This window comes from Columba livia, chromosome 2 (assembly GCF_036013475.1).
Source record: "Columba livia isolate bColLiv1 breed racing homer chromosome 2, bColLiv1.pat.W.v2, whole genome shotgun sequence".
Classification (NCBI taxonomy): Eukaryota; Metazoa; Chordata; class Aves; order Columbiformes; family Columbidae; genus Columba; species Columba livia.
Window position 1 is genome coordinate 112,522,681 of NC_088603.1, and position 18,015 is coordinate 112,540,695.

The 18,015-nt window shown below is 43.3% G+C and overlaps 2 long non-coding RNA genes across 2 annotated transcripts; one reads left to right on the plus strand and one right to left on the minus strand.

Annotated features, from left to right (window-relative positions):
- The first annotated feature begins 4,651 nt into the window (after positions 1 to 4,651).
- LOC110358491 (uncharacterized) lies at positions 4,652 to 14,683 on the plus strand. Its single transcript, XR_010470497.1, has 6 exons — positions 4,652 to 4,761; positions 5,435 to 5,547; positions 6,402 to 6,490; positions 6,853 to 6,892; positions 12,608 to 12,836; positions 13,615 to 14,683. It is a non-coding gene; the product is annotated as an uncharacterized LOC110358491 (long non-coding RNA).
- LOC110358490 (uncharacterized) lies at positions 8,666 to 16,484 on the minus strand. Its single transcript, XR_010470496.1, has 4 exons — positions 16,251 to 16,484; positions 15,523 to 15,578; positions 15,192 to 15,363; positions 8,666 to 9,697 (listed from the first exon to the last, which is right to left on the minus strand). It is a non-coding gene; the product is annotated as an uncharacterized LOC110358490 (long non-coding RNA).
- Positions 16,485 to 18,015: the final 1,531 nt, after the last annotated feature.

The following is an 18,015-nucleotide window of genomic DNA, read 5'->3' on the forward strand; positions in this document are numbered from 1 at the left end:
GGAAAAAAATAGCCTGGAGAAACAAAAAAAAATGAAAGTTTCAGAATGTTAGGACTATATTAAAGCAGGAGCTGAAAATTAATCTCCTGATAGCACCATCCATCAGGATATAAAACATAAATAAGCTATTATTTGTGTCTTTTAATGTAATTTATAAGTAGAGTGATTGCCATCATTATGGACCTCTTTGCAGATTAAGCTATCATGAGTTTGACATTCTGCTCTGCTATGAATTTGTTAGCTATCAATCTCCTACAAAAGTAAGAATTTATCTTCTTATTTCTCCAGTTCTTAACCCTAAGTGCTCTCTCCCAGAACAAATTTCTTCCACCCCACCTTACTCCTGCTTCCTCCACGTACACATATCACATTTCCTGTGGTTGGATTAGTTTTGCAGTCCTTACTCAAATAGTTGTTCTTCTGAAGACAAAAGTTAAAAGTAAACTGGGCTGAGTTTAAAAGTAAACTAGTTTTGATTCTCCTGGCTTTGATTTTTCATACGTTGTCCTAAATATCTGCACTCCCTGTGAATGCTTTGTTTGGCTGAAGACTATGTCAAATCCATTAAAAGCCGTGTTTTTATCTTGGGCCTGGGAAATATTTAAGAGTTTCAGACTTTGACAGATAATTAACTTCTAAATTACACATTTCACAACTTTGCTGGAATGAATGGAGTGGGCTTCATATGGTCATATGGCAGAGCAGTGGAAGTTGCAGTTCTTGACATTCACATTGTAAAGTTTGGCAACACAAGTAACAGCCAGCTTCTTTTATATCATGAATCTTCATTTGATTCTGTATGGCTTGTGTCTTAAATTTAAGACACCCCAATGGCACTAAATATGCAGTTTTAAAAAAACCATGTGTTTCATATGACTATCTTCCAGATAGGAAAAAAAATCCTTTACGAAGTTTAGTCACCAACAAGGAATTCAAATTCATTGCAACCGCAGGAATTATAAATGAGCCAATCTAGTAATTTTTGATGGCTTTTAATAATGAAATCACAGAAGCTGAACTAGTGATTTTGTTCACAGTCAGGATATTTTGAAATTCTTCTGTTAATCTCATGCCACTAGACAATCTACTAACATTTATTTTACACTGACACTACCACTGTTGTTATGTTTGTAGAGCTTTACTATTCCTACAGCACATCTGTAAGCTTTGAAATCACAGAATCACAGAATGTTGGAGATTGGAAGGGACCTCGAAAGATCATCCAGTCCAATTCCCCTGCCGGAGCAGGAACACCTAGATGAGGTTACACAGGAAGGTGCCCAGGTGGGTTTTGAATGTCTCCAGAGAAGGAGACGCCACAACCTCCCTGGGCAGCCTGTTCCAGTGCTCTGTCACCCTCACTGTGAAGAAGTTTCTTCTCAAATTTAAGTGGAACCTTTTGTGTTCCAGTTTGAACCCATTACCCCTTGTCTTATCATTGGTTGTCACCGAGAAGAGCCTGGCTCCATCCTCGTGACACTCACCCTTTACATATCTGTAAATGTTAATGAGGTCGCCCCTCAGTCTCCTCCAAGCTAAAGAGACCCAGCTCCCTCAGCTTTTCCTCATACGGGAGATGCTCCACTCCCTTCATCATCTTTGTTGCCCTGCGCTGGACTCTCTCCAGCAGTTCCCTGTCCTTCTTGAACTGAGGGGCCTTAGAGGACAGAGAGGATTTAAATTTTATTTTTATTTAAAATTTGATTTTTATTTAAAATGTGATTATTTATTTAAATTTGATTTTTATTATAATTCTGTTTTAATTTGGCCATAACAACCCAAACCCCACAAATGGAAGTTTTATAGGTGTGATCATAGGAATAAAACTATGTGTTTGGAAGTGTAAATAAGGCCCTTCTCAGGTCTGGAATCAAAGGGTTAATCTCTTTCTTCTTCTTTTCCCTTCTCAAAGATAAAAGACACTAAACTTCCTACTTCTTGTTGCAAAACACCATGTGGGTCTGTTGGGCAATTCAACTCTTAATACTTGGAAGGTGGCAATTTTATATTGGTATTACCCCATTATTATGCTGATTACTTCAAATGAGCGGTACTTCCTGGAACTGGTTTGAGGTGGAGAAGTAGTCCCATAGACTCCTAGTTTGATGAGAGCAAAAATAAGCTGACAAAGGGACAAACTAAAGACCAGGAACGGGCCTCTTGCTGAGATTCATTTTGGGAGTGTGGCAGACCCCAAGTAATATTTTCTTGATGGCGAGTTTTTAGGCTGAGGCAAAAAGAGAGCCAGCTCAGCCTACTTATCCTCAAATATAGCCTATCCACCAGGACTGGGGAATGGCAGGATCGTCCTAAGCTGCCTCTGATCAGGCGCTGGCACCTGGCACAGGTCAGGAATGCTTCCAGCACAGCTGACGGTGCAGCAGACTCTCCCTCCAGTGCTCAGCAGGGTTTCAGCCCAGCAGACTCCGGCCCTGCAAACCCGGCACAGTCTGCACATAATGCAAAATCCACAGCAAACTCTGTTAGGGGTGTTACTAGACCTGGCAATGAACTGTGGGATTTCCCTCTAGGTGTAACTGTGCTTTGAGTATGTCAGGTGGATGAGCATGTGGGTAAAAGGCATTATTAGGAGCTTGGAAATATGGAGGAAGCAAGCAGAAATAAAAATAAAATGCCAAGAAACACTCTAAAATGTTTACATGAGCTTGTTTTTGAGTGTCTTATGCTGTATGTAATATCTTCTTTCTCTGACTGTGTCAGAGAGAGGGTTTTTTTTAAAGGGCAGAATTACATTTAAAATCTTCTGTCCAAACCTTGTGTTGCAATCTCTTGAAAATTCATGTTCGCCCTTTTCTTCACAGTAGGTTTGTAATGACGCTCCTAACATACCGTAGTGCACCATAAGAACAGATGAGGCTGCTCTGTAAAGCACTGGATTAAAAAAAATGTACTAGGTGATTGACTCATTCGTGGCCTGTAGCCATACGAACACTTGCAAAACTGCTTCCGGCCAATGTTCTGGCACCTTTACCATAGAAACAACAGGTAGCATGGCAAGCAAAGCTGTCCCTCAAGAGTCTCATAAAATGAAAACATACCTGTGAAAATGCATATACAAAAGCAGCGTTTGTATAGACTTTATTATCACACCTCTGCAAACACTCCTTTTTGCGTGCCAAACTTTGGTGAAACTATGGATTGAGAATAATTCAGAACTAGAGAAAGTGCTTTTAAACAAATTATTGAAACTACAAGTAGTAAGTACCAAATTTTATGCAGTTCCCAGTACTCCTTTGTGGTGGCCATGCCATTTTATTATACTCTTATGAAGGTAGCAACATCATCCTGCCTGCACTGTAAAAAGCCCACAGCAACTCAGACCACGTCCGCACCACGCTGGCAGACATGATGGTGTAATCCAGCTGGCTGAAGTCACAGCGGTTGCATCCTCTTACCCCACATCACCCTGAGGTGCCTGATAGCCCCAGGTCCGCAGACCAGAAGTTAGTCCTTTTGCCCGCAAAGGTGCCTGCAGAAAAGGGACGTACAACTCTGTGCCTCCAGACATGTTTCTACCCAGCTAGCTGAGGTACCCACAGTGGCAAAATCAGCCTCTGCTAGCCCTCGTGTTACTTGCCCGGCCCCTGAAGTCCATGTTGCTACAGCTTCATGCAGCTGTTCTTCAGACAGCTGGATTACGCCATCACATCTGCCAAGCGTGGTGCGGACGTGGTCTGAATTGCTGTGGTCATTTTACGGCGCAGGCAGCATAATGCTGCTGCCTTCCTGTGGGGAGAAAATGATGGAAAGGCCACCACAAAAGAGTGATGGGAACTGCATCAAATGGGATAAACATGAGACTTTTTTTTCACTGAAACAAACCTGGACTCTGTAATAGTTTGGACGTGGTACTTGTTGATTCAGTAATTTGAATATAGGAATTCCAAACAGAAGTCCATCCAATTATAAAAAGTCATGCAATTATAACAGTGGTCACTGATGTTATCTGCACTGCAGATAAATATGGCAAGAATGCCTTGTGGCCAATATTTCTACTGTTCGACGACTACATGATTATTCTTGGTTAGCTGTTACTGTTTCCTTCTTGACTCATTCCTAAAAGGCTCTGACACATCACCGTCTTATTCACACAGCAGTTAGCGCAACTGTCTTTAAATTGGTTCTGCACCCAGAGGATCTCCTACCAGAATGGTGTGCGCTCTGCATCTTGTCAACTTGAATTCCCCCTCCCATTCGTGTGACGTGAGCCATACAGTCCAGCCTTTCATTTGGGCTTGCTGAGAGTGGACTGAGTGTGAGGGAGAGCTGTCTGCTCTGGAGGTAACACCACACCATGGGAAAATGAGGCCAAAAACATCGGTCTTGTGCAGTGGAGGAGATGATCAGCTGTTAGCTGCTGTCCTTCTCAGCTGGGTGGAGGTTTTAATCCTCCCACCTCACCCCCAGCAGGCGGCAGATCATTTCACAGCAGTCATCTTTGTAGCATCTGTGTGAACGTGGTGGGGTGCCTTGTACTTCTGAGCACACGCTTTGTTACGGTCTTCGTCATGTCCTGATCAGACTGTTGCAAAACCCCATACGCAGACTCCCCAAAATGAGTCATGTCTGCCAGCACGGACGTCTGCAAGCCACCTCACTCTGCACAGAGCTGCGGAGCTGTGCGGAAAGCGTGGGAGAAGACCACCCCAGCGCACAACAACAGCGTATTTATTAAGGAGAATGCCGTAGTGGAACAGAGAGGGGCTAGCAGATCTGCACTGGCTGTCAGTTAGCTTCCAGGTAAAATGTAACGGGTTCATTGTGACCCCCCAACCCCTATGTGCTGGCCTGGTTGTCACAGGAGCTGCCGTCCTGTGAAGGAGGAGGTTCAGGTTGGATACTGGGAAAAGGTTCTTCACCCAGAGGGTGGCGGAACACTGGAACAGGCTCCCCAGGGAAGCAGTCATGGCCCCAAGCCTGACAGCGTTCAAGAAGCATTTGGGTAATTCCCTCAGACACACGGTGTGAATTTTGGGGTTGTCCTATGCGGGGACAGGAGTTGGACTCGATGATCCTTGTGGGTTCCTTCCAGCTCGGGACATTCTATGATTCTATGAAATACGTCTGCCCTTGCATCTGCAGAGAGTTTGATGCTGTGCTTTCGAAGGGTGATCTCCCAGATGGACTCAGGGTGCTAGAATGTGATCTGCTCTGCACCTCCAGGCCCCCAACTGTTCCTCGATTGTGGCATATTCCAATTTGTCTGTTTTTAGACCCAGTGTCTGTGAGACTTTTCTTGTACATTGAATCCTACGCTGGGAGAAGGAGCTGCATTACTCATACATAGTCACAAAACTGTGGGTAAACTGGATGGTTTCTTGCTCCCATAGACAGATGACTTCATCGTCTCTATCTTCCCAAGTTCATGCACTGGCATGGCTAGATTTATAAGATGATCCTCTTTGCTTCATAGGCAGCCTTATCACCAGCTCAACAAGAATTCCTTCCTTATCACCTGTTAAGAAGAAGGATCAGTATGTGTTGAATTGGAACAGCTGTGTGGTATCTCTTGCTTTCTACCTGTTGGTAAGTTAATTGCAGTTTCAATAACTTGGCTTTTCTTAATATGTTTTTTCATTTCTTGTTATTTAAACAAGAAAAAATGGGTTGGTATGGGAAAATTCAAATGCTCTGAAGCACAGTAGGCTCATACAAAAATGTCTTGATATTGAACAAGTGAAAAATGTTTTCCACTCAGTGAGTCCTGAGTATTCCACAGCAGAGTTAACTGGGCAATTTACTCCAGTTATTCATGAGGAAGTTCTGATTAGCAGAGTGCTATTCATTGCTGAAACCCTCTGTTTTGCTGCTGTTGTCTATAAAGGATAAAAAAATCTTAGAGAGCCCAGGCACTTTCAAACCCTACAATTTACACTCACTAAACTACTATGACCAAAACTATATTCAGAAATTGTTCCATCCTACTCCATGTGCTTCCTCGCTCTGTTTCCTAGCATCTCTTTCCAAGCCTGTACTGCACAATTAACTTACATGCAGAAAATAACATCTGTAAGACTTATCTTGATTTTTTAGATGTTTATTCTCCTGTCATTGCTTTAAAAAAAAATTACAAAGCTATGTACAAACTGATATTAAGAAATGGGAATGCAAATTTACACATCTTTCACACTCAATAGCTGTTTCTAGTAGTCTGCCTTTGTCCTTAGGATTTAATTAAATCTCTCACAGAAAACAGAATTTGCTAGTACTTGACCTTTGTTTTCAGAGCCCCAGAACACAAAAGGCATTTAGAATCAGTGACAATGCACAAAACACAACGCACTCCGCTTAGTGCTCAGGGCAACACAATGCTCATCCTTTATATGGAGAGACCCTGGGTTAAAAAAGGATTAAAATTAAGCCACAGTATTCTTTCCTAGGTCCCTTCCTGAAGAATCACGGCCGCTGCTTCACGCAGATTATACATTATGCAGTCCACCAGCACACGATGCCTGATGCTACTGCTCAAGTAATCTTCTCACTACATAAACTATATTGCTCCCTGGTCTTAATTTGCCTTCACTGGCTTCCTTCCCGTCTCTTAACTCCTCACTTTGAGCTCCTCAAAGACCAAACATAATCTCCACGCTCCCTTTTCTGCTCCCGCTTCCCCTTCCTCCCCGCAGGGCCGCCCGCCACCAGCCTTGCTCCAGCAGCCTCCCCGCTTTTGTTGCCCAGCTGCTCGCTCCTGCATCCCCTTAGCTTCTCTTTACATCACTTATATCCCTTTCCTATGTGGCTTTTCATGGAGATACTTCACACTTTTTCTTTTCTCACACCGACTTCTTGTTTTGTTTTCTTTTTTCTTCTTTGCTTTGGCATTAATGGCAGAGATTAGGTGGATTTGTGATGGATCATTGCTAAAGAAAAAGTGAGTAAAATTTTAATTTTTGAAACACTCATCGCAATGCATCTGAAAAATAACACAGCTAAAACGAAAACTAGTGGAAAGCTAATTAAGGGAAAGCATGATGTTCAGTGGCCTTGAACTGTGTAGAAAAAGGTTGCTGAATGAGAAGGCACAGAGGGTAATTTTGCTTCTGGTCATGCTTACAAGGGACAGTAAGCCACACATTAAATACATTCCTTGAATTAGGAGAAGTTTCCAGCCTGAAGCTCTTCTTAGCCCTTGCAGGGAGGCCTGCAGTAAGAGAACAGTGAGCTTTTCCTATTGCACTGGCCAGCCAGGCCCGCAACATTTCCTCCTGTTACTCTGTCATTTACCATCCCAGGAGTCACAGGGAAAAGTTTATCTGCTTTCCTTGTGTCTTCTAGAGCAGCATTGCTCAGCACAGTTTGCAGCCCCAGGGTTCACAGCCTGGCTTTTAGCTTAAATAAAACTTGAGCTTTTTATTTATTTATTTATTTATTTATTTATTTATTTATTTATTTATTTATTTCGGAAGCGGAAGAGGCAACAAACACAAGGCAATAAATTGGAGGGAAATACTTGAAATAATTTAAATTATATTGTAACTGATGTTTTTGCCATCAGTGTCCTGCAGAAGGACTAGCAGGTTTGCTTTGGCATTTTCATGTCCTCCTTGAAGCGAGGAGCCCACAGACTCTGCAGACAGGGTGGCACCAGTCCTGTTTCCATCCGCCCCGTTGGTTAAACTGGAAAAGACTACTTTTTTCCAGAACAGATTCTGCTCGTAGGTCATTTACACAAATTCCCGCACAAAATCTGAGGACTTGCCATGGCCTTATATATGTGTATATATACATATATAGGGTGGAATCCATCTCTGCCTCTGCCGGGGCCTCTCCAGCGGCTCTGCTGGCAGGAGCTGCTGCGAGGATGTGTGAATCACGAAGGTGTTCCCAATTTCTGGAGGCTGTTTTCCCAGCTGCCAGGCGCTGCGCCGCTGCAGCCCCCCTCCTCGGGGACTCTCTCTTGCTCGTGGCCGTCTGCCGGGCCCTGCACAAGCAGGGGCCTGATTCCGCAGACGGATGAAGGAGGGAAAGGCAGATGTTCTCCCGAAGGAAAAAAAAGAGGCGTGAACACAAGAGACATCCTGTACCATGACTGCACATGCCTACAGAAAATGTTTCACGTTACATGGTTACAGAAGCTGCCTCTCCAGGGCTTGCTTTTCCTTTGATTTTCCTAAGACCAGAAACAGCAAATAGCAAATCGAGAATCGAAACTTGTGTCCACCCCGAAGCCATTTGCGTTCAACAGAAACCAGTAAAAGGTTGTTTTTCTCCAGCATTTTTTACGGTAATCTATTAAGCTATTAATATTTCCAGATTGCTTGAACCAAGAATAGCTAGAGAATGTCAAGTCCTCCAGTACATGTCTGTACCCTTCGTTTCTCTGCGAGATACATTTCCAGGCAACTATACAGGCCTCAACAACTACATCAAATGTTCAGATCAAGAAATGTTATGTCCAAGAGGCATTATAGATAATTTCCCCCCTGCCGTGTCCAGAAACAGGCAATATTCTATTATACGACCCAGCTTCTCTGCTTCTTCCCATCACATATGCCAGTCACCGTTGTTTTTGTTATTCTGTCTTTGTCCAGAGTTTTGACCTCTGATTGACTTTGAAGTTTACATACAAGGAAAAACAGTCAGGCAGCTGCTAAAACAAGCAAGGAGAGATCAAACAGTTCTGAAAGAATTAAAAACAAACAACTTTTATCTTTTCCTTTTGCGTTTACCAATACATTAACAGATCCAGATAGATGGAGAGATACACAAATGTGCCTACTTATATTTAAATGATAACATGAAAAAATTACATTAAGAGAGTATTGTTTAGAGTAGTGCAGACGAACACTGAAGGATAAGGAAATTAGGAGAATTAGGAAATACCAGATTAAGATTGCTATGCTAATTTATTTCTACCACTGGGTGTGATTATCCTGTGTTGTACAGAATGAGGCATGCATCCTGTGGGAAAGTCTAAAATACGACTGTGTCATGGACGGGTTTGTAAAAAAACATATGCACATGCGGAGGGACAAAAAAAGATTACCCAGGGAGTCTTAAATCTGCCATTTTCTAATGTATCAAGAACTGACGCTGTAGCTTAAATGGCTCAGTTTAATGACGAGGGCACAGGGAATTGGATGTCCTAGCTTGTTTTTTAGGGAGAAAAAAGCTAGAGGAGGACAGTCCCCTGCAATATGGGTAGAGAAACACAGATTCTTGCCATTTATTCAGTGACACAAGCTGTCATTGCAGGCATTTATTTTGTCAACTTTGGAATGAAGGTACGATGTCAAGCATAAGTAGGAGTTATTTGGTCCGGATGTTCTCTCCTGTCCCTGGCCATTGCATGTACGGTTAAGATAATTTCCACAGCCAATTCAAATCTGTTTTCTTAAATGCTTAAATAATACTAATCTATACGATGCAAATCCCACCAAATGACAACTCTCTGCATGTCATTTTGCTATAGATAAGCTATTGTCTCTCATATAGGCCAAAACTGTGACCTTAATAAATTATAAAAAGGGACACTTAGGATAAATGGAAATATATTTTCCTGTGGGTTTTTTTTTTAATTCTCAATTTCAGAGATTGTTACGAGCAATTTGTAGAACAGAGTATCCCTATAAATAGAAGTAGAATATCTTTTCAGTATTAGCTTCACAGCTGGAGCGGTTTGTGTACAGTTATCTTCTCCATCTATCCCTTGGGCATAAAGGCAGTAGAAGAATTCCTAAAGAAGGGAAGGAAATTGCATTGGTCAAGATCAAATTGCAAGCATGCGTAATTTGATGTACTAATGACTGTCCACAAGATACCGCTGCAGGAGACTTGCCAAGACGCCAATTGTCCCAAGGACTGGAGTTCTATGCTTAACAAGCCTCTCCATAGTTTTGTTGTGGAATGAAAGTTATGACAACTGCAAAGACTGCTTGTCTCGCTTGAATGTGCAATAGTGAGTAACGTTGAGAGAAATCCTGATTTTAAATTATAATTTCCTCTGCTTCCAAGTAGTAGCTACTGGTTGGGTTGCTGCACAGGTAGGAAGTGTGGCTCCATAGCTTTGGTATATGGAGTCAGGACAAGGCTCCAAGGTTAACTTTGTGGCTTTAAATTAACTCAGACGCTAGAGAAGCGTGTAATTTTGTATAGCTCTTTCCACTTTTGAAAATGTCAGGTTGTATCATAGAGACAGTCTCCCATAGCACAGCGAAGTCCTCCTTGTGCAGAGCAACTCAAAGGTGTGTTTTACAGTCTTTGCATGGAAGTCTGCAAGTTGCAAACTTTGCATCTTGCAAGCTGCAAGCTGTCGTTCATCAGCTCTCCTCTCCAGACAGAAGAGATGACAAATGGAGAGGCGATTCTGTTTACTGTTTTCTGAAGTAAGAGGTCAGTCAACAGTCCATTAAAAGACTTACGGTGAGTAAAATATTCCTAAAAACAGAGGACTCTTTTAATCTGACTTCTGCTAAGCAAGCTTGCTATGCGTCACCCCAGTGCTGAGCAGCATACATAATGAGAAGAAATATTTCTCCACATAGGACAGAAAATTTTCTCACTTTGATAACTAGGATTTCATCCCAGATACTAAGAAAACTTTGACCACACTAATTGCTACCTGCATAAATCTGCTGCTCATGGAGGGCACAATAGCCTCATATCGGCTGAGCAATTGTTGTCCAGTTGGTGAATGATATGGCCTTTCTCCCTAACATTTCTCCTTTCCACTGGACTGAGAAGAATCCTTTCAAACATATGTTAAAACATCTGATTTCTTGTAGATGTTATTGTGGAAATTGTACACATGGGCTTGGATTCTGCTTTGGGGTGAAGAAGGTTAAATTGCAGAGGAAATACTCAGAATTATCCAACGGTTAGCACACATATGCTGGATTACTGAAGCATATAGGTGATCAGTATTTCCCACAGGCACCAGCAAAAAGTCAAGTCCTTCTCCTGTGATAATCTTAATTTCCTACCAATATTCTTATGGAACAAAAATCGGTAGCTAATGTTCATCCACAGATTGTTTCAGTTTCCTTTCTGTATAAAACTACACAGAAAAAATTATTAATTACTCTCTTTACTGAAGATACTGTTATCTTTGCTATGATATTCCTAGACAGAGTTCTTGGAAAGAAACGTAAGATCAAATAACAGCGTTGAGAAAAAATAAATATATCAAACCAGAATAATTACTGAACTGCAGTGGTCAAAAGCCAAATCTTCATCAAGAATACATCCAGATGCCTAAAAATAGGGTGGACTTCAAAGCTGTGTACATCTGCATTGATGACGAGACGAAACAGTGGTGTCACGTCCATTCCGTAATTGCTACTGGTTCCTGAAATCCTTGTGCATCTCCAAAGGATGCTGCACAGCGATCTCAGTTCATCAAACTGCTAAGCACTTTCCTCCAAAGCAAGAGAACCTGGCAGGAGCCTGGAGCTCAACCTGGAGTACGCTGGGCAAGTTGTGAGGTGGGGAGAGCAGCTGCTGATCCTGTTTTTGTTTCGACTGCTGGTTGCAAGGAGTTATTTACCCTGCTACACTTCACAGGCTGCTCCAACTTGCCATAAGGCTTTGCTTGCTTTCTGCAGCACTCAAGAGAGTCAGGACTGTAAATTGTCTTCTCTGCTCACTCTGAATCACGTTAGCCTGCTGTACTTTAGGTAAGCATGCCCCTTGGTGACAAGGAGCTCAGGATAGCTTTATCAGGCAGGTGATGCTGCTTTGCTTGCCCTTCCCCATGTGCACACACACTCCTGCATGCAGCCCCCGTGGAGAGCACATACCAGGGTGTAGCTTCACCTCCAGCATTAGGGCAGCTCTTGGGGGTCCCCTCTGCAAGAGCCAGAGAGGAAAACACCCCTCACCTGCCCTTGCAGGGGATGCACAGCCAGCAGACAGGGCGACGGGTGAGGAACATACACAGCAGGGAGGCCATCCTCTAAGAGAAAAATCTCCTTGGATGCTCAGAAACATTTTGTTTCTAACTGCCAGGGAAAATACTGACATTTATCTTTGGTACTGGGGCCCAGTTACATTTTGGCTTACTCATGCTGAGGAACTTTCTGGCTTGGAGAGAGAAGAAAAAGAAAGCAGGTAGGCCACAAGGCTCCTTGCTGCCTTTTATTTTGCCCACCTCTGGGGTTGCTGCCTTTCACCTCGCTCTGCAACAATTCATGTGGGAGGGAGAAGAAGCGACTGCGGCAGCAAAGCTCGGCACAACAGAAACTGGAAACAATAACCTGCATATTGGGGCATGGTGACCAGCAACTCTGCCGGGAGTCGGGGATAATCGCCAGGGCATGGTAACCCACACTAGCAGCTGGGGAAACTACTTGATGTGCTTCCAGGTTTGCTGGGCTGTCCTCCTCTTACACCTTCCCCGGGGAAAGGTGTGGAGCTGCTGCTTGCTGTCAGCCCCACTGTGCACCTCAAAAGAGTTTCTCCGTGCACTGAATACTTGCCTTTGGGAGGTGAAGAATTTTGGTTTGCACAAACAGTTCATATTTTATTATTATAGCTTACCCAATCATCAATTGCATTCATTATTTTATTATTATAAGGTGTTATGTAGTTTATGTAAATATGTTTTATTCTCTAACTCCAATTTGGATCTCTGGCTTTGCTTTCCTAGGGAGGAAGAATCCTTGTTTTGGGAAAGTATATATCCACTCTCAGAGGAATCACCAAAGGCTTGAGTCCCAAATGCTGCCTTCCTGCATTGTACAAAGAAAGGAAAATGCCATTGGTGACTATTCCCTTGGGCTGAACTGAGGATGAGCAACAAAATCCGAGGAGCACTGCCTGAGAAAGGGGCGAACTTGTCTGCTCTTTGCTCTCTCTTCCAGAAGATATAGGCTTGGGTCAGTTTCTGTGTAGATAAGCCTTTTCTGAAGGGAGCTTAGCCTGGCACACTGAAGTAGCTGAGAGCAACTGCTGAGCAAGAGCATTCACCACTTTAGTTTGAGCAAAACACTGTTTACCCCTTTCTCACTCATTTGCCTCTCCCATTTCCCTGTTCCTCACTGGAGGCAATGGCTGCCCGAGGCATGGGAATACCAGCAGATCCCGCAGCTGCTATGGCTGTCAGACCGGGAATGGCACACCGAGTCCCACAGAGCAGCCACTGTGCACCCAGGACGCTTGGAAATCTGCTCTCTTTGCTAGGTGGTCCTGTTACCATGCCCAAAGTACCCCTGCCCACAGCCCCTTACAGACACAGAGATGCCACTGCATGGTCTCACCTTCTGCACACACACACCCCACGCTGACTAGGGCACTCCGTCATTTACTTCTGGGTGCTGCTGCTGCACAGCGTGCTTATGCATAGTTGGAACTGATCCCCTTCAGACCACTGCCATGTCACTGCTTTGAGATACAAGCAGAGGACCTCTATGGATGCCTGCAGAGGGAGGTGTCTAAGTGTGGTTTTTGGTCCTAGCTGTGCAGGTGCCAGCACAAGTGTTTTTTATTCACAGGAAAGTAGGGAAGGAAGCAGCTCAGGAAGTAGACTTGTGGCTGCCTGTGCTCAGAAAGTCTCAGAGGCTCAACTACTGGGCCTTGGACTTGGCTTTCTCTGGGCGTCTGGCCCTTTCCTGCTTGCCCACAGCTCTTTTTCAGTCTTGCCTGTCTTCTTTGCAGGGAGGACCAGAATGGGTGGGCCAGCTAGTCCTGCTTACGCTGGGTGAAGTGGCTTGGGCTCTGGTTCATCAGGACTGGTTTCTGCATATCTGCAAGGTTCCTTACTCATCACAGACACCGCCCCCCATGGTGAAACCCCAGGTCCTTGCAGTGGACCATGAGGGAAACTACAGCTTACCACCAGCCAGGCCAGATTCCTCAGTGAGACAATTGATGCCGGGAGAGCAGGAGAGTTCAGAAAGGGGAGCCCAGCTAAGCAGCCCTGCACACAGCACGCACGTGCGGAGGTAACTCTGACCTGCATGCACAAAGGATCCTGACTCCCCATGCTCATGTTTTTTGAGTCCTCCCAGCCTTAAATCTGACATATAAGATTTGCTGGACCTGTCTATGCCAGGTTCATAGTGTATATACGGTGGATCCAACCCACCCAGCAGAAGACCCATTGCACACTGGCCGCTGCTGTCAGGCCCTGGCTTTGCAATTGGAAGCTGGATATTTTTGTCTGTGGACTTGTGCCTTAATGTGGCATTGGAGCCAATGTGCTGAGGGTTGTTTCTACTGCGAGAAGAAATTTGTGGTGGAGCCACTTTTGCTCCGAGTTAGGTACAAGACCGTTTCCTTGGATGCAGCAGAAGCTAAACAGCAAGCGGCAGCTGCTTTGCTTGTTCCCACCAGCTCCTACCACGCCAAGCTCAGCTGAAGAGGCTCTTAATCTGTTTTTCTCAGAGACACGTTCCCTGGTTTCCTCCCAGCCCACAGGACTGAGTATTCCCTTGTTGCTTCATCTCATGGATTCTCCCATCTTTACTACTTTTCTTTCGTGTATTTCCAACGTGGACCGAACATTGACCATAGTCACTGCTTCTGTCACACGTGTCTTGTATGTCTGCTCTGCTACGGGCATTGACTTGCTCCTGCGTTTGGGATGGAGATTGCTGTTTGCATGGTCTAGCTACACAGAGCCCCTTTTTCATGGAACTATCTTAAATGAGGTACAGCAGTTAGTCAAATACAAACCTATTTAAAGAATAAAATTGCCAAGTTCTTTGAAAAAGTCCACTCCTAACTGTCCCAGACTGCTCGAACTTTTTGCTTTGATCTCTGTGTTCTGTTTCACATATAGAGATGACAATCCTTCACTAGTATGTTAGAAAGATAAAGAAATATACATGTCTGTGAATCTTCCAGATATTATAATAGTGAGAAGCATAGAAAAGCCCAGGAGGAAGCTAATATTTTTGTCCTTTGAAAATGGGGCTTGGGTCAGGGGAAAATCTGATGCAGAAAACCTCAGTTCTACCTCAACCTTTTCTTTCTTTTCCTGCCAAACATTCAGCCCACCTCCTGATATTGTGGGACACGGGGGAATTACTAGGGTAGAAGCCATCGCACCGCCTCCAGCAGATTAGAGCAGCAGCAGCAGAGATCCCGTGTTCACCGGGGAGAACGTACTGTGGGAATCTCCAGTCGGTTTAAGTTCACGCTCTGCTTATGCGTGCATAAGCAGAGCAAACTTGGCAGGCTGAACGGTCTGTCCCTTAGGAATATTGGCAGATGAATGTCAACTCAATTACCTTGCTTTTTCATTCCAGTCGGGTTACTTGCACTGTGCACTAAGTACATCAGCATCTGGAGTCACTTTGAACAACGGGAGAAAGCATTTTCCAGTATCAGGAGTAGAATTTTGTACAGTATTTATAACTTGCAAAAAGCCCGAGGTTTGGCTGTGCTTTGTTTCCCACCATCCTGAAACAAACAAACAAACAAAAAACCAAAACCTATGTAGAAGGTTCAGCATCTCCAACAGTTGGGGTTTTTTTGGGTATAGCTAAATGGCTGATAGCCATTTTGCCCATGAGCCTGCAAAACTGAGAGATGTAAAACCAGCTCCTGAATTTTCCTTACCGTTCTCCCCACCACCACCATCTTCACTATCCATTAACCCAGCTCATTACTGAAAGCTGAAAACACAAAAGAAGTCAACATTAGTTAATGAGGTTTGCACCTGGGGGTGGTAAACAAAGCTGCTCTCCATGCCTGTGAGCTCTTGAAAGGAAACTCAGCTGCTGTATGAAAGCAAATTGCCTGGAGTAGGGTGTGTGTGCAGAGAATGGCAAGAATATTTTCATTTTTCTGATTTCATAATGCTGAGGAACAAAATCTTTCCTAAATTTATGCATCAAATTAGAAAATACATATTTGCGTTATCTTTGTTTTCATTGTAACTAGAGGCAGAAATCAATGCTAATCTGATTCCTTACTCCTCTTAGTTTGGGACATTTCAAATCCATATTTTGCATCTTGGGGTTTTGTCTCAAGCGGAGAGAATTGAGACTTTGTCTTGGACTTAAAGAATCAAGACTTTGTCTGAAATGCAATAATGCGGCGCATGCTAAACAAAACAAGTCTTTGTGTACCATTGTTATCAAAACATTATAGCACCAGGAAATAGCTAGACATGGACTTTCCTTTGCTAGTTAACTGCTACTATAGACCTGTTGAAGTTCAGCTCATTTTACTTTTAAATCCTATTGCAGTATCTAAATGCTTTGGCAAAAAGGAAGAAACAGCCTATAAGACGGTTCTTTACAAAATAGTAAAGTACATATTAAATGAGCACGTTTTCACCTTACCGAGAGATGTTCAGTGGAAGAAACATGCTGCATGGTTTAATTTCCATGGCAGAATCTGGTCTCTCATTCGGTGCTTTCCCCTGTGCAGGGCTACGGTCTGCACAAAATGCAAGCTCTGTATAAGCAGACCTCCCCAGCCATACATTCAGGGATGGATGGTCGTCTTCTCTTCTTCTCGTGCTCAAATCAGGGTGAGGATTAACTCCATTGAAGACAATGGAGCCAAACCAATACAAGTCAAAGGAGAATGAGACTGTAGCTCTAAAAAACATCTATTCCCATTACTTCACAGACTTTTATTGCTGCAAAAATATAAATCTTTGTATTAACCGACTTCAAAGTTCATAAAGCCCTAATTGTGTATGCAGCCTACTAGTAAGGCAGTGTGCTGCTGATGCATAAAACATGCATAGATAGTACACAAATACACTCAGCCTGGGCTTAAATTTAGCTTCAACCACACAAAAGATATCTTTATTACTAAGAATGATGGGAAGAAAGATATCATTCCAGGCCAGATGAACAACTCATTTTTTCACTGATCCTGGATTTGGCTGACCTAACTTAAATGTGACCTAAGACATTTCTTAGTGCTTTGGAAATTGCATCAACATACTTGGGTTGGAGATGCCACAGTCAGAAAAAAAAAAGGGGGGGGGATTCTATTTTTAAAATCCTACTGTTCCTTTTTAAAATAGATCAGTAAAGCATAACTTTTCCTATAGCTGTAATTTTTCAGGCTAAGCAAACTCCAGTAATTTCAAAAGCAGTGGGAACAAGAGGTCACTTGGGGCCAGCCAGAAAAAAAAAATTAACTCTTTGTTCTTTTCCAGTAAAAACTTGTTGAAGAGTCAGCTTATAAATGAAAAGGTAAGTTTTTCCTTGCAAGAAAGAACAAGCAGTCTCAAAGGTTTACAAGAGTATTAATGAGGGAAGAGAAGCCCATCAGAAATTCAGCTATGCATTTGCTCACTATCTATCACTCATGCAGGATGAGATTTTGCTAAGTGACAGCTGTCACTAGACAGCTGGTGTCACCAGGAGACTGCCAGGAGCTACAAACACCTTTCAGGAGCATGAGGCTGTGAGCCACACAGCGTGTGAGCTTTCCTTGACATTGCTATTGCTGCTGAGAACACTAAGGCCTTTCCCCAATAACATATAACTGAAAGTCTTCAGATTTAGCGGGGGAGGGAAAGCCACATTCCAGCAACATGACCTCCTTGAACACTTAAGTAGAACAGATCCATGTTTCGTGATTGTTTTGTATTGGACAGCTAGACAGGCTTTATATGTATAGATAATATATATAAATGTTCTATGAACTAGTGCTTTAGGTAATTTTTAGAGCGTACATTTTATACCAATGTCCAAATAACCCCCAAACACTGAAAAACCCAAGCACAGGTAGGTAGGCTGTCCTTGCCATGAGTTTAGCTGAAGTGTGGACTCCTGGCCCGAATTCACAACTTTGAGCATTGGCCATCCCACAGATAAAGTCCCTTGGAACAAAACTCTGCCCTTGCTTGACCTGTCAGCTGCAGCTCAGGTCTGCTCATGTCAGCAGAGACTCAATTCACATTTATCTAGAAGTTATTGGCCATCCTCCTGGCAAGTCATAGGGCAGACTTATTTTTTTCAATAGTTTTTAAGTATGAGAATGGCATTAAAAAACCCCAAACAAATCCCAAGTAGCTTCCAACTGGGTGAAGTAATGATAGTTTGGAACTGGAAAGGCTTGGCCTCTGTAGTTTCAGAGCCAAAC